We start from the raw sequence: 14,284 nt of genomic DNA on the forward strand, positions 1-14,284 counted from the left end.
GGTCTGGTTTCTGGGGAGGGCCGCCTTCCTGGCTTGTCACCTTCCCTCTGTGTGCAGGCAGAGGGGCTTCTCCTCAGTGGTGTGTGGGGAGGAGGGAAAGGGGTAAACTCTCTGGTGTCTCTTGTTTAGTACACTAGTCCTATCGGACCAGTGTCCCAGCCGAATGATCTCATTTAATTTTAACTACCTCTTAAAGGCCCTGTGTCCAAGTATAGTCAGTGTATTGACTTACATCAAATAATGGAGGTTAGAGCTTCAAAATAAGAATTTGAGATGGGCACAATTCAGTCCATAACACCAGTGAAATCTTGTTGATTATGACTTTTCTATTGCAATTATAACGTGCAGAATTTCTTGTAAAATAGAAACAGGGTGATTAAAAGCCTTGTTCAAGTTACATGACACAGTGGCAAAACCAATAGCATGCTACACATTAGGAAACATTTCTTTTTGCATGCTAAGTTTTTATGGGGTATTTTGTTTTTGTTAGAAAAATTATCCTGTGGAAACACTAAAAGTTCCTCATTAATTCTATCTCTGGTCCTCACTACCTGTGTGATCTTGAATAAGTGCTTAATTCCTCTGTGAAAAGACAGTCCAGTACCCATCATGCAGGGTTGCTGTGCAGATGAGATGAGTTAGTGTGCACCAAGTGCTGGGTTGCTGCCTGACACACAGCAAGCCCTTGTCACTAAGCTCTGCTTGCCCTGCTTGGCATCCTTTCCAGTTTGGGGCAAGGTGAAACCAATTTCCAGGAGCCAGTGAACACAGAGGCTGGTGATTTCCCAACTGAAAAAGATTTCTGAAGAGATGTAAGTTTTCAGTCTCTGCTTGTTGGTAAATATGAATACATTTCTCATCTAGAGATTCATAGAAGCTTGAATTTAGGTGTGCAGATTCATCTGCTAGAGTTGCAAATGAATCAGAACAGTAGAGTCAGGAGATTGTCTTAGTGTCTAAACATCTGAACACCAGAACTTTTCTACATGTACTACTTGTACAAAATATGCCACTGTTAACCCCAGAACAGTGACTGGCTGGCGTGTGTGGCAAGGGATAACGGGTGATCCTCCGTGCTGAGCATGGCTGCCTGGTACGTCATTATCTGGCTAGGATATTAGGCTAACTCACAAGTTATGATAGTTCACAGTTGTCTTTATGTTTTGGTGAGCTTAATTGTGTGTGTATGTATGTAGGTATATACACAGACAAATATAGATGTAGATAGATGTGTAAAAGTGTATTAGCTCCCTTTCCGAACCCACAAAATGGAAAGAAAAGCCAGGTCACCTGGATCAATCCCCTCTTCAGAATAGCATGTGCTCACTATTCTGAGGGAAAGCAGAGGTGAACAATATTTCACTCTTTTCCTGTTTTGTTGTTGTTTGTTCTTTTATTCCGAGACCCCACATAACTAGGAATTTATGTTAAGGAATTTGAGAGTCCCTTATATGGCTCATGTTTTCATGCTCCTGAAGGATTAGGAAGCAGAGCTTTAACTTGTAGCACCTACCTATAGCTGCGCACAGAAGTTGTAATACAATGATGGAATGCACAATTTTTTATTGTCTCCAAATAAGAAAAAATAAACATTATCTTCTCTTGGAACCATAAGGGTAAGAAATCTAGAAGATCAAGTATAGAACCAGCATGATCCTGCGGGTTAAAAATTGTTTAAAAAACAAATCAAGTATTAGTTTAAAGTCTCTGCATTCCTGACAGTTAAGTGGATGATTTTGCCTTTGTAATGCCTGTTATTTGTGTTATGGTTTCACTTATCCCACTGTGCTTTATTCCCATCACTTTTTAACCAAATGAGATTTCTTTAATGCATCTATTAATGAGGTCTTTATGTATATCTGCCACAGGCTAATGCTGTCTCTGCCATTCCTTACCAGTCTGGCTTGACATCAGACTGTCATACCACGAGAAGCATGCTTTAAATTCATTCCAACTTTTGACAAAAAGAAGGGAATTTGTGTGAAGGTATGATCAGTTTAAAGAAACATGCCCCATTTTTAGCAGTCTGTTTCCATGGCAACAGAAGCAGCAGCCAACCAGAGACTTATCAAAGCTCCTGTAAATTTCCAAGGCTGAGTGTTGAAAACATTGTCTTCCTGACCTCATGCTGCAGATTAATGTAGGAAGCCTACAGCGTGTGAGCTAGGAATAATAGCAGTTCTGTTAGCATTTTAGTTTTTACTTCATTCATTCTCTTTAATTTCTAACCGAGGGTAAATGTTACATTTTAGATTGTGGCAAGGGACAGTGGTTTAGAATTCAGCAGTCTGTGCCAGCTGCCTCTTCTCCACTCCCCCAGCCTCGTATACCAGTCTCATTTGGTTAAAACGTGGTAGATACATGGAAATATAACACAAATAACAGGCATTTCAAAAGCAAAACCATCTGCTTAACTGCTTAACCACCAGTAATGCAAAGATGTTAAAAAAAATGTTTGATTTGTTTTTCAAACAATTAATTTTTGGCCCACAGGTCTTCCTGGGTCTATGCCTGAACTTCTAGATGTCCTCATATTGGAATGAATGGCCTTATTTCCACTTAGTCGAAGGCCTGACTTTTTTCAAACACTAATTTGCACTATTTTTTGGTTAACGTGATGTTGTTCCCTTTTTAATCAGGAAATAGTTAAAAATTCCCAATCAAAATGCTGTTTGCTGTTTGTAGTGTCTGGGGTTAGGTTATGTTCACACTGACTAACTCTGCATTTGTTTCAGGCAGGAAGTGGTGATGGAAGTTTAATCAGTGCAGATAGCACTGCTCTTATTAGACAAACCACTTCTGGCCTCTCTGAATTCTGTTTTTAAAATTTACTTGAAGAAGAACCTTATTTTGTTTTATTTTATTTATTCATTCATTCGTTTTTTTGGAGATAGAGTCTCACTCAGTCGCCCTGGGGTAGAGTGCCATGGCATCATGGCTCACAGCAACCTCCAATTCCTGGGCTCACGTGATCCTCTTGGCTTGGTCTCCCAAGTAGCTGGGACTATAGGCACCTGCTGCCACACCCAGCTGTTTTTTAGTTAAGGGGTCTCACTCTTGCTCAGGCTGGTCTCTTAACTCCTGAGCTCAAGCAATCCACCTGCCTTACCTCCCAGAGTTCCGGAATTACAGGCATGAGCCACTGCACCCAGCCCAGAACCTTATTTTATAATTGGCAAATTATGCCCCTGAAAATATAACCAAAAATCTGTTATCTTTGGTTGTTGCTACATTTTATCATTTATGAGAGTATTTTAAGTGCTTCTTTAGTGCAACATGAATTCCACATTAATTATAAATAGAAATGCAGAACATTAGTATCTTCTACTTTTTCATGGTTGTCTTCTCTGCCCACAGTCTCCCTTCTTAGTCTTCTTTTATCCTTCAAAACAACGTAATTATATTTTGTTTTCTATTCCCACCACTAACAGCAATTCAAAAATAAGCCCAAGCCCCAAATTCACGTAGTGGAGTGAAACAGTATTGATTTTGCCCCACGATAATCACTTGCCCATAGAAAATGTTTTGGTAATTTATCCTTAAATGTGGCATAGTACTCTTTTTTCTTCGAAAATAATAACCACGTTATATAGTCCAAGTATACCATATGAAATTAAGGAAGATGCATTTATTAAAACTTCTCTATATGGGTAAATATTGTGGAAGGTGCTAGAAATATAAGGATGAGTGGAAACAGGCAAAAAATACACAGAATTCAGTGTGATGGGGAATATATAATATAGCTGTTATTGTAGTTATCAAATTATTAAAATATCAAGTCACCATGAATAGTTAATGAAATTACAGTGGTGAGAAGGGACAAGCTAGGAATGGTTGGGAAGTTAAGAAATTCGATCATTGAGAAATCAGTTCCTTAAGATCTGATGAGTTCTGTTTCTTTTTAAATTATTGAGGTGAAATTCACATAACATAAAATGGGCCTTTAAACAATTCCTCCCCTGCCCCTTTGCCCCTAGTGCCTGGCAGCCGCCTTTCTGCCCCTGTGTCTTTCTGTTCACCAGTTCTGGGTATTTCAGGTAAATGAGACCTTTTGTGTCTGGCTTCTTTGACTCACAGTGTTTTTGGCTTCATCCACGTCATGTGTATCTAGACTCAATTCCTTGTTGTGGCTGAAGAATAGTCCCTGGTATAGATAAACCACCGTGTGTTTATAGTCATCTGTGGATGACATTCAGGCTGTTTCTGCCTTTTGTGACTAGTGTTCCTGTGAGTATCTGTGTTCAACATATTTATTTGAGTACTTGTTTTCATTTCTTTTTATTTCACCTAGAATAGAATGCTGGGTTGCAGTTATTGTCAGCTAAATTTTTATATAATTTTAAAAAGAACTTCTTTCAGAAGAACTGCTAAATGTTCTAATTTTTATCTTGTGGTCTTTTTCTCTGATAGAAATGATGTAGTTCAGAGCCAGTAAATGACTTGACAGATAGTTCCCAAACCAGCTTCCCTGAGGCAGCCTTTGTTAGTTGAAGCATTTTAGTAATGTATAACCATATTTCTCTTTTCAACTTACTCCTCACAATTTCCTTCACTGGCCTCAAAACTAATTTTTCCTTTATCCATCTTACTTAGAACAGATGACCTTTCTTCCTACTTGTTTAAGAAAATAAAAGCCATCATCAGGGAACTGCCCGGATGTCCCAGACCAAAGCGATAAAGCCCCCTGGGGCAGGAGCCAGTCCTCATTGTCCTTCTGGGTGATGGAGGAGGCTGTGCTTCTGTGTTGGGCACGTCTGTCCCCTCTCTCCTGCCACCAGGGAACCTGCTGTCTCTTACTCTCTTGTTCATTCTCTCCCTTATATTCATCTCCGTTCCTTCCCTACCCACCCTGCCCTCTGTTGTTCTTCATCTGTTACAAACTTGTTTACATTTTCTTCCTACTTGAAGTTCCACAGCCCTCAGGCCTCACTTTCTCTCCTGCCTTTCATGGGCAGCATCTTGATCCAGGGCATTCACACGCCTGCCCTCCTGTAGTCCTTAACCTCCCCAGACCGGCCTCCAGCCCTCACTCTACAGAAGTAGCTCAGGCTTGTATTAAAGCAGCAGCACTTGACCTAGTCAGCCGTACCCTCTTCTGAGACGCTTGTATGCACGTTCTCCTGTTCTTCTGCCTTCTGAGGCAGCTTGTTCTGATTTTCCTTGTTGGATCTTCTCTGACTCAGAAACGGGCTTCTAATTGTTGGGTTTCTTCAGAATGCAACCCTAGGCTTCTTTTACCCTTTCTAGGTGTTATATATTCTCTACCTCAGCAAACTCCCATAGCTTCAAATGCTATGCAACTGACAACTTCCAAATTCCAGTCTCCCGCCAAGATTTTCTGAAATCTGGACCCAGGTAGCCGACTGCCATTCTGACATGTCCAGTGCCCTTCAGACGTGTCCAGAACCAAGCTTCCTAGTGGCTGGTGCATGTTCCTTCCACAGTAAATGAACTGCTCAGGTGCTCAAGCCTGAATTCCTCATGCTGGGAATTACCTTTCTGACTCCTTTTCCTTGAAACCCAGCATCTAACCCCTTACCATACACCACTGATTTTATTTTAAAAATATCTCAAATCTTTTTGTTACATCTCTCAGTCACGTTGGACTTGAGGAAAAAGAAATAAGTCCTTTGCTCAAGGGATTCATGCTAAAATATCAGAAAAAATTCTACCAAATTTATAAATAAATCCGTGGTTTCTAAGAGAAAGCTTACCCTGAATATCTTTTATTTATTTCTTAGGAAATAATGATTAGTTTTATGAAAATCATCCTTTAACATGAATGTTTAGCAACTAGATATGTTTCCTACATAGTTTGTCTCCCTAGGAGACAGGACTCTGGAAAGTGGTAGGAATATGCAGACACAGACACAAGCCCACCTCTGTCTCCAGTGTTGGGGGCAGAGCCCTGTGCTCCCAGACACCACTCGGCAGAGCCTGAATAGAGTGACCTCGGAGCCCTGAATTTCTGACAACTACCCAGTGAGTATCTGCCCAGTGAGTCACAGATATAGACCCACCACCCTCACAAATTTTTTTGATATCTTATGTTCTCTGTTTATTAGTTATATGAAGTTTTACTGTTATGTGGCATGATGTCATCAGTCCCCTTAGGTCAGAGGAGGCGATCTTAGTTTCTGAATTTACAATTATCTTAAAACATGATGATGTATAATTGTGACCAAGGGTAGGAATGAAAAGGATACTACAGATTGTTCTAACCACTTGGATGGCAAAGTAACCCTATCAAAATTTTAAGTGCGCATTCTATTAGAAATTTAATCTAGAGATATATCAACAAAGGATGCCCCTGAAATAAAAAAGGATATTCATTGTAGCATTGTTCATAATAGCAAAAAATCTGGTAACATAGTGTATATAATTAATACATTCACATGTTAGGTAAGGCCGTTAAGAAGAAAGGGCTGGGGCTGGGTGCAATAGCTCACACCTGTAATCATAGTGCTCTGGGAGGCCAAGACAGGAGGACTGCTTGAGCTCAGAAGTTCGAGACCAGCCTGAGGAAGATCAAGACCCCATCTCTACTAAAAATAGAAAAACTATTCGGGTGTAGTGGTGGGCACCTATAGTCCCAGCTGCTTGGGGGACTGAGGCAAGAGAATCACTTGAGCCCAAGAGTTTGAGCTTGCTGTAAGCTGTGACGCCATGGCACTCTGCTGAGGGCAACATAGTGAGACTCTGTCTCAAAACAAAAAAGAGCTAAATTCTGCTATTTTATAAGCAAATTATCAAACTATATGAAAAATGTGATCCTACCTGTATATTTCCTTTGCATATTTTATATATAATATTGCAGAAATATTCACATATTTTTGAGAGCCATAGAAATCTAGTAGTGGTTACTTTTGGGGAGAAGGGTGGGATGGATTGATTTTAACTTTTCTTTTTAATACCCTTTTTATATTCATGTATGCTTTTATTTTAACACATAAATAGAGGAGCATATTACAAAGCATGGATTCTTAAATCAAGGCATTAGCAACATGGAGTAGTCTATTCTGAGTCCCAGGCTCAGGAGGAAACCCTTCATGATGCGACGTCCTCCCCTTGGACTGCAGAGTAAACAGCAAAGAACTAGAAATTCACAAATTTTTGTGGAATCAAATTTTTAAAAATCTTTACAGTTTCATATCTCAGGGGGAAAGTGGTTATCTTTTCCAAATGTCTAAAGTAATGGTAGTGGTAGGAACGATGGTAACAGTCATCACCATTGTAACCATTTTTCAGGAACACTAAAAGTAGTTCATCAGGCTTTTGCCCTTTTTTTAAGATCTGGTTTGTCAGCTTGGCACCCGTAGCATCATGGTTACGGTGTCAGCCACATACACCAAGGCTGGTGGGTTTGAACCCAGCCCCGGTCTGCTAAACAACAAAGACAACTGCAACAAAAAAATAGCCAGATGTGGGTGGTGCCTGTGGTTCAAGGAGTAGGGCGCCACCCCCTTATACGGAGGTGGCAGGTCCAAACCTGACCCCAGCCAAAAACTGCCAAAAAAAAAAAAAAATAGCCAAGCATAGTGGCAGACACCTGTAGTCCCAGCTACTTGGGAGGCTGAGGCAAGGTAATTGCTTGAGCCTAAGAGTTTGAGGTTGCTGTGAGCTGTGATGCCATAACACTCTACCAAGAGCATCATAGTGAGACTGTGTCTCAAAAAAGAAAAGATGTGATCAAACTAATACAATTCTACATTTGACTACAGGTAGTCCCTGTCCTTGCCTGATCAAACTGATACAGTTCTACATTTGACTACAGGTAGTCCCTGTCCTTGCTTGATCAAACTAATACAATTCTACATTTGACTACAGGTAGTCCCTGGGTTATGAACAAGATAGGTTCTATAGGTTTGTTATACATTGGAACAGGTACTTTAAGTGCAAGTTGTGTGTCTGTTGATGTTTGTAACTCAAGAGCTGTCTATACTAAACTGCTTTGATTGTTGAAACACTGAAACAAGGACCAAGCAAAGGCCAATTAGTCTTGGCTGTATCTAAGCTCAAAAATAATACGAAGGTATTGGTTTTTCTAAAGTGTCTTGTTTTTATAGAATCAGATCTCTCAGTAATGGTGTTTTGTTTTTGTTTTCATTTTTGCTTTTAGACAGAGTCTCACTCTGTCAACCTGGGGTTGAGTACCCTGGTGTTGGAGCTCACAGCAACCTTAAACTCCTGGACTTAAGTGATGTTCTTGCCTCAGCCTCCTGAGTAGCTGGAACTACAGGTGCCCACCATGATGCCCAACTAACTTTAGTATTTTTAGGAGAGATGGGGTCTCCATGTTGCTCAGGTTGATCTCAAACTCCTGAGCTCAAAGGATCCACCTGCCTTAGCCTCCCAGAGAGCTAGGATTATAGGCCTGAGCCACTGCACCCACCATTGCCATTTAAACAGTACATAATAAATTTTTACCAAAGTGCAGCCACTTCATTCTCTTAGCTATTTTGACATCTGTTTGCAAAATAAACAACTGAAGCCAGGCTCTGTGTATTACCTGGAATTGACTTCTATAATAAATCCTAGAGTATTCTTTAGTTTTTCATCTTGGCTCTTTTCCGTTTCATGTAGCTCTTACTTGACTGGTCTTTTGGTTTGGGTTTGTTTGTTTGTTTCCCCATCCCTCATGATTCTGAAGCTTATGCTGTTATCCTGTAATTAATTAATAGATGTTGGATCCTCTTTCTTTTTTGCAGATAGCTTCTCATCTCCTTTCTCCTTAATACACCCTCTTCTATACCCCACAGCAGAAATCTATGAGGGCCTGCCATTCTCTTTCCCAAAAAGTGCCATTTCTGCCTTGTTTTTGTAACATAAAGTCCTCAGATGTCCCTTCTTCAACTCTCTGGGCCAAAGCTGTGCTTTGTTTTGGTGTATTCAACTTATTCTAAACTTCACTATATGTTATATAATATGGTTTTTTTTAGAGTGAAAGGTACTTTTAATTGCATCACATTAAGAAAACATTTCAAACATTCTATTTATAAAAACAAAGAAGAGACATACCTTAGTTCAAAAAGTAACTGAAAATGTTAGAATGGGATTTTTTACATTGGAGACTAATCTTAAAATTTTGTTCTAAAAGCAGAGGAAAGGAACTAAAAGAAGATACTTTTTTTCCCCTCATAGGATTTTCTGGTAAAAACTGGAAAACTTGCTAGCCAAATTCTAAATGAGCTGTAGCACTTAAAAAAAGGTACTTTTTGATGATCTGAACTGTTAATATTTATAGTGCTAAGAATTTTAGTTTACCCTAGGTCAGCTGTCTTTCACTTTTTTGAATGGTGAGTAAAATCAAATTTTTGCTTTTTTTTTTTTTTTTTTTTTGAGATAGAGTCTCACTTTGTTGCCTGTGGTAGAGTACAGTGGCTTCACAGCTTACAGCAACCTCAAACTCTTGGGCTCAAGCAATCCTCCTACTGTAGCCTCCTGAGTAGCTGGAACTCCAGGCACTGGCCACCACCAAACTCAGTTAATTTTTCTGTTTTGGGTAGGGATAAGGTCTCATTTTGCTCAGGCAGATCTTAACTCCTAAACTCAAGCCATCTACTGCCTTGGCCTCCCGGAGTACTAGGATTACAGGTGTGAGCTACCACACCCAGCCTTCAAAATTTTTACTTCTGTTGTATACTTCTCTTGACAGAATATTGTTTTTATCTGTTGGGATGAGCAACAAACATTAAGTAAAATTTTTTAAATTATGTGTATATTTCTTATTGAAATATTATGGGAACAATGAATGTTAGCCTGAAGAGATAATAAGACCCCTAACCTTGGAAAAATTCAGTAATTAATTTTTTATCTCAATGAAATGGACATAAAGTCATCTGTGTTCACATTTTCATGTGTCTGCTTACTATTCTATAATTTCAGAAGATGATGGTTTGTATACAAAGAATGATTTCTTTATCAGTCTTATTACTTTATGATCATGCTTTATATGGATCACATAGGGGATATTCCTTGTTCTAGGAATTTAAACTAAGGAAATTAAGTGGAAATGAGGAATAAAACTGTATATACAAAATTCCACCATAGGGTGGTCCCTGTGGCTCAGTGAATAGGCATTGGCCCCATATACCGAGGGTGGTGTGTTCAAATCCGGCCCCAGCCAAACTGCAACAAAAAATAGCCAGGTGTTGTGGTGGATACCTGTAGTCCCAGCTACTCGGGAGGCTGAGGGAAGAGAATCTCCTAAGCCCAGGAGTTGGAGGTTGCTGTGAGCTATGACTCCACAGCACTCTACCAGGGGCAATAAAGTGAGACTCTGTCTCTAAAAAAAAAAATTCCACCATAGCATTATTTATAGCTATAAAAATTGGCAACAACCCAAAGTGATAAATGAGATGTCTAGTGAACCACAGCACATCTACCTAACAGCATTTTATGTGACCTCTGAAATTATAGTAAGAATGTTTACCATTGTACATGCGTAGTAATCACAGTATGTAATACCAGAGAATCAAAAGCCTGCTTAGAGAGAAGACAGGAAATATACCAGTATGGGAACAGTAGTTGTGTCTTTTGGGTAATGATATTATTGCTGATGTTTTTTTTTAATTTCTTCCTCCTGTTTTTAATATTTACTTATTTTGTGTAACGAACATATGTTACTCTTGCAATGTTATGATATGTGAGAAGTTTTTTGTTTTTGTTTTTTTAAAGTATTTTGCCTTGGACTCAGGCTGGTTAAGAAAGATGTCATATGTATCTTTGATTTGATGGGAGTCTTTTGTGTTCCTCTTATGAGTTTTAGCATGTGGAAATATACAACTGTTATAGAATTCTAAACTTGTAATAAACGTTTTGTGCAGAGAATACACTGAGAATGCCTTTTTTCTTTGTTTAACACAGAGTCTTACTCTGTCGCCCCTGGTAGAGTGCAGTGGCATCATTGTAGCTCACTGCAACCTCAAACTTCTGAACTCAAGTGATTCTCCTGCCTCAGCCTTCTGAATAGCTAAAACTATAGGCATCCACCACTGTGTCTGCCTAACTTTTCTATTTTTAGTAGAGATGAGGGTCTTGTTTTTGGCCAGGCTGGTCTCAAACTCTTAAGCCCAAGCAGCCCTCCCACTTTAGCCTCCCAGAGTGCTAGCATTATAGATATGAGCCACTGGGCCTGGCCTGAGATATGCTTTTTTATTTTATTTATTTCAGCTCCTCCTCCCTTTTTTGAGAAACTTACACCGTTTAAAATCCTATTTTAAATCTTAATTTTAAACATAAGGACTTCTCAGGACTAAGTGTTGGATTGATTTAGTTTGTACATTTTTCCCAGATAAAGACATCTGAAAAGGTTCAAATGTGAGCAATTGTAGTGTGCATTCTGTTTCCCTTATTACTTGGGTCCTTTGTTTTCTGAAAAGATGCAGACACTCAGTCGCTGAGTGTTTTGAGCTATATTTCCCCTTGAGAATTCTGTAGCTTTATGGGTGTTCTTTTCTTGCAAGCAGTTATTTGCAAAATGCCATGGAAGACACTGAATATTAGTCAGCTTACAAATAGGGTGGAAAAGGCTGTGATGCCAACCCAAGAGCATGTAGTTCACCTACTCAGTACCACAGGCAGCATGCTCTGCAGGTTCAGTTTTCAGACAAGGCCCTTACTGGGGAGACTGGCTCTGTAGGCAGCTGTGCCACCAGGGCTGCATCCCACTCCGGCTGCCACCATAGGAAAGCAGTGCTTAGCCAGTGTCTGGACTTTGGTTTGCAGCTGCAGAAATGAAATCTTGTCAACACGTGCAGACTGGCAGTTTTTCCAGAGATCAGCCCACACACCAGCTTAGTCATGGACTGAAGGGCTACACTGTGCAGGGCACTGAGGGCCACTCGATGCTCTAGGCCTTCTCTCCCTGCTTGCAGATATGAGCACCCACGGCTGAGTGTGGAGGCTGAAAAAGGAGGAAGCAGGTCTCCAGGCTTCATCCATGAAGGTCCCAGAGTAATTTGATAGAGCATTTTGACCCCACAGCCATGAATGCCTCTCTGATCATTAAAGCGGTGGGGTCTCTGTTTTCATGGCCTTGACCCTCTTACAGTCTTGGATGAGCACTGACAGATTCTCCCCAAGTCCTGTCTTCCAGTGTTGCGTGACAATTAAGCCGTCTACATCACTTAAGCTGTGTTCTTCCTGGCCTTGAATGATCTGCCTCTAAGATGCAGCTCTCTCTTGTGACTAACTTACTAATAAGATGACTACTAAAAGGAAATTTGGTGTTTCCTAAAATTAAACCTGCTCTATATGGTCAGTACTTTCTGCAACTAGTAGTTGTTCTTAGAATAGTCTTTTTCAAGCTGTGAATGACTGGTTATATTTGATATGAACAAATACTGTAATTGTGGGGGTGGGGGATGTTTGGAGTTTTTTGATTTTTTTTCAGAGACAGGCTGTTGATCTTTCATCCAGGCTAGTGTGCAGTGACAACACAGCTCACGGCAACCTCAAATTCCAGGCCTCAAGCAATCCTAATGCCTAGCCTCCCAAGTAACTGGGACTACATACATATGCTATGCCTGGCTAATTTTTGTGTTTTGTGTAGAGATGGAGATCTCACCATGTTGCTCAGGCTCGTCTCAAACACCTGGCCTCACACAGTCCTCCTGCCTCCACCTCCCAAAGTGCTGGGATTATAAGCATGAGCTACCACATCCAGCCTAATTGTGTTTCAATTCTGACCTCAGATGGCAGTGTGCCTGAGTCTCTTTTTGGGGCACTATGCCTCATAGTCAATATAATGTGTCCAATACTCCCCTGTTGGTGTAGGTGAAAACTAAAAGCTGGGTGATCAACAGATTTAACAAAAATGACTAGTCACTTGCAAATGTGCTTCCTCTTCTATTCATATTCCTCCTAATGTCTTTGCTTAAAAACAGATCTTCTGAGCTGGGCATGTTGGCTCACATCTGTAATCCTAGCACTCTGGGAGGCCAGGTGAGTACATCACTTGAGCTCAGGAATTCAAGACCAGCCTGAGCAAAGGTGAGACCCCATCTCTACTTAAATAGAAAAGAACTAGCCAGGCATTGTGGTTGGAACCTATAGTTCCATCTATTGGGGAGGCTGAGGTAAGAGGATCTCTTGAACCCAAGAGACTGAGGTTGCTGTGAGCTGTGACACCACAGCACTCTACCAAGAGTGACAGACTAAGACACTGTCTTAAGAAAAAAAAAATCTTCCATTCACAGCTACTGGTGCTACTCTTTCCCATGGATTTCTAACCCCTCCAGCACCAAGACCCCAAGGAGACAGGCTCATAAGTGAACAGGCCAGGAGGCTGATGGTCACAGCCGCTTTGAGTAATGCTTGTAGTGCCACATTCTTGCTTTATGGGAAAGGTAAATGGCAATGGACAGCATTAACTGGGAAGAGCACTTACCTACCTTCAAGCAGTATGACCTACAGAGGTTGTTTGACCATGTAAGCTGACAGGGCTGCTGCTGGGAAGTATGAGGGCCCCTGAAGTGACTGGTGACAGTCAGGAGGCCCTGGAGGCCAACAAGCTGTCATCACGTTGGTATTCACCAAAAAAAATGTGTTTGGTATGTTTTTCTCACATTGGGTGATTCTTTTGTCTGTTTTGAGTGGGGGTGGCCACTCTTTTTATCTTCTGAGTGCCCTCTTGAGAGGAAACAAGGCACTGCTGCCAGAGACTCATTGCTGGGCATGACTGTGACACTCCAGAATCAGGAGCCTTCGAACTGCAGAACTGTTCTACCCTTTTCTCTCATTTGTTCTTTTCTTGGGACTCTAATCCTTGGACATGACCACCTTAAATGCAGACGAGCGTTGACATTCACCGTCGCAGCAGTGTCAGAGTGTGCAGGCCTTTGGGTGCTGTCAGATGCACAGCTCAGCCCTTGGTTATTTTTGTTTCTTGTAAAATACAGTGGGAACATACTATTCTCTAAACTGTAAGTTATCAGGGAAAAGATGTTTGTGTCAGAGTATAATTGATTAATGTCAGAAATGTGCATGTATTCTTTTAGACTCATTTAATTTTTCTTTTGATTTGTGTAACAGAATCTTGTGTTAGTTGCTTCAGTTCTAAATGGAATATCAGTGTAGCTTTGTGACCTTAATGGCACCAAACAAAAAACATATTTCTATATCCAGTAAAGGATAAGAGAATGAATTCTCTGCGCTGCAGTCAGCCCAAGGCGACCTGAAAAACAAGGGCTGTAAGGGCCTGTGCCTTGAAGCCTCAGGGTTTTATTGCAGGGAGGAGACACTGAGCATTGCCTCTGGGCCTTGGTAAGAGAGTCTCAGCCAA

The 14,284-nt window shown here is 40.7% G+C and overlaps 1 protein-coding gene and 1 non-coding gene across 5 annotated transcripts in view; one reads left to right on the forward strand and one right to left on the reverse strand.

Annotated features, from left to right (window-relative positions):
- The window catches only part of MKL2 (MKL1/myocardin like 2), a 214,557-nt gene that overhangs the window by 137,451 nt on the left and 62,822 nt on the right, over positions 1-14,284 (forward strand). The window lies entirely within an intron of this gene.
- Positions 9,139-9,200, reverse strand: LOC111722460. The gene has a single exon (XR_002771256.1). It is a non-coding gene; the product is annotated as a U7 small nuclear RNA (small nuclear RNA).

The sequence above is a fragment of the Otolemur garnettii genome, unplaced genomic scaffold, assembly GCF_000181295.1.
Source record: "Otolemur garnettii isolate 467f Iridium unplaced genomic scaffold, OtoGar3 scaffold00257, whole genome shotgun sequence".
Lineage (NCBI taxonomy): Eukaryota > Metazoa > Chordata > Mammalia > Primates > Galagidae > Otolemur > Otolemur garnettii.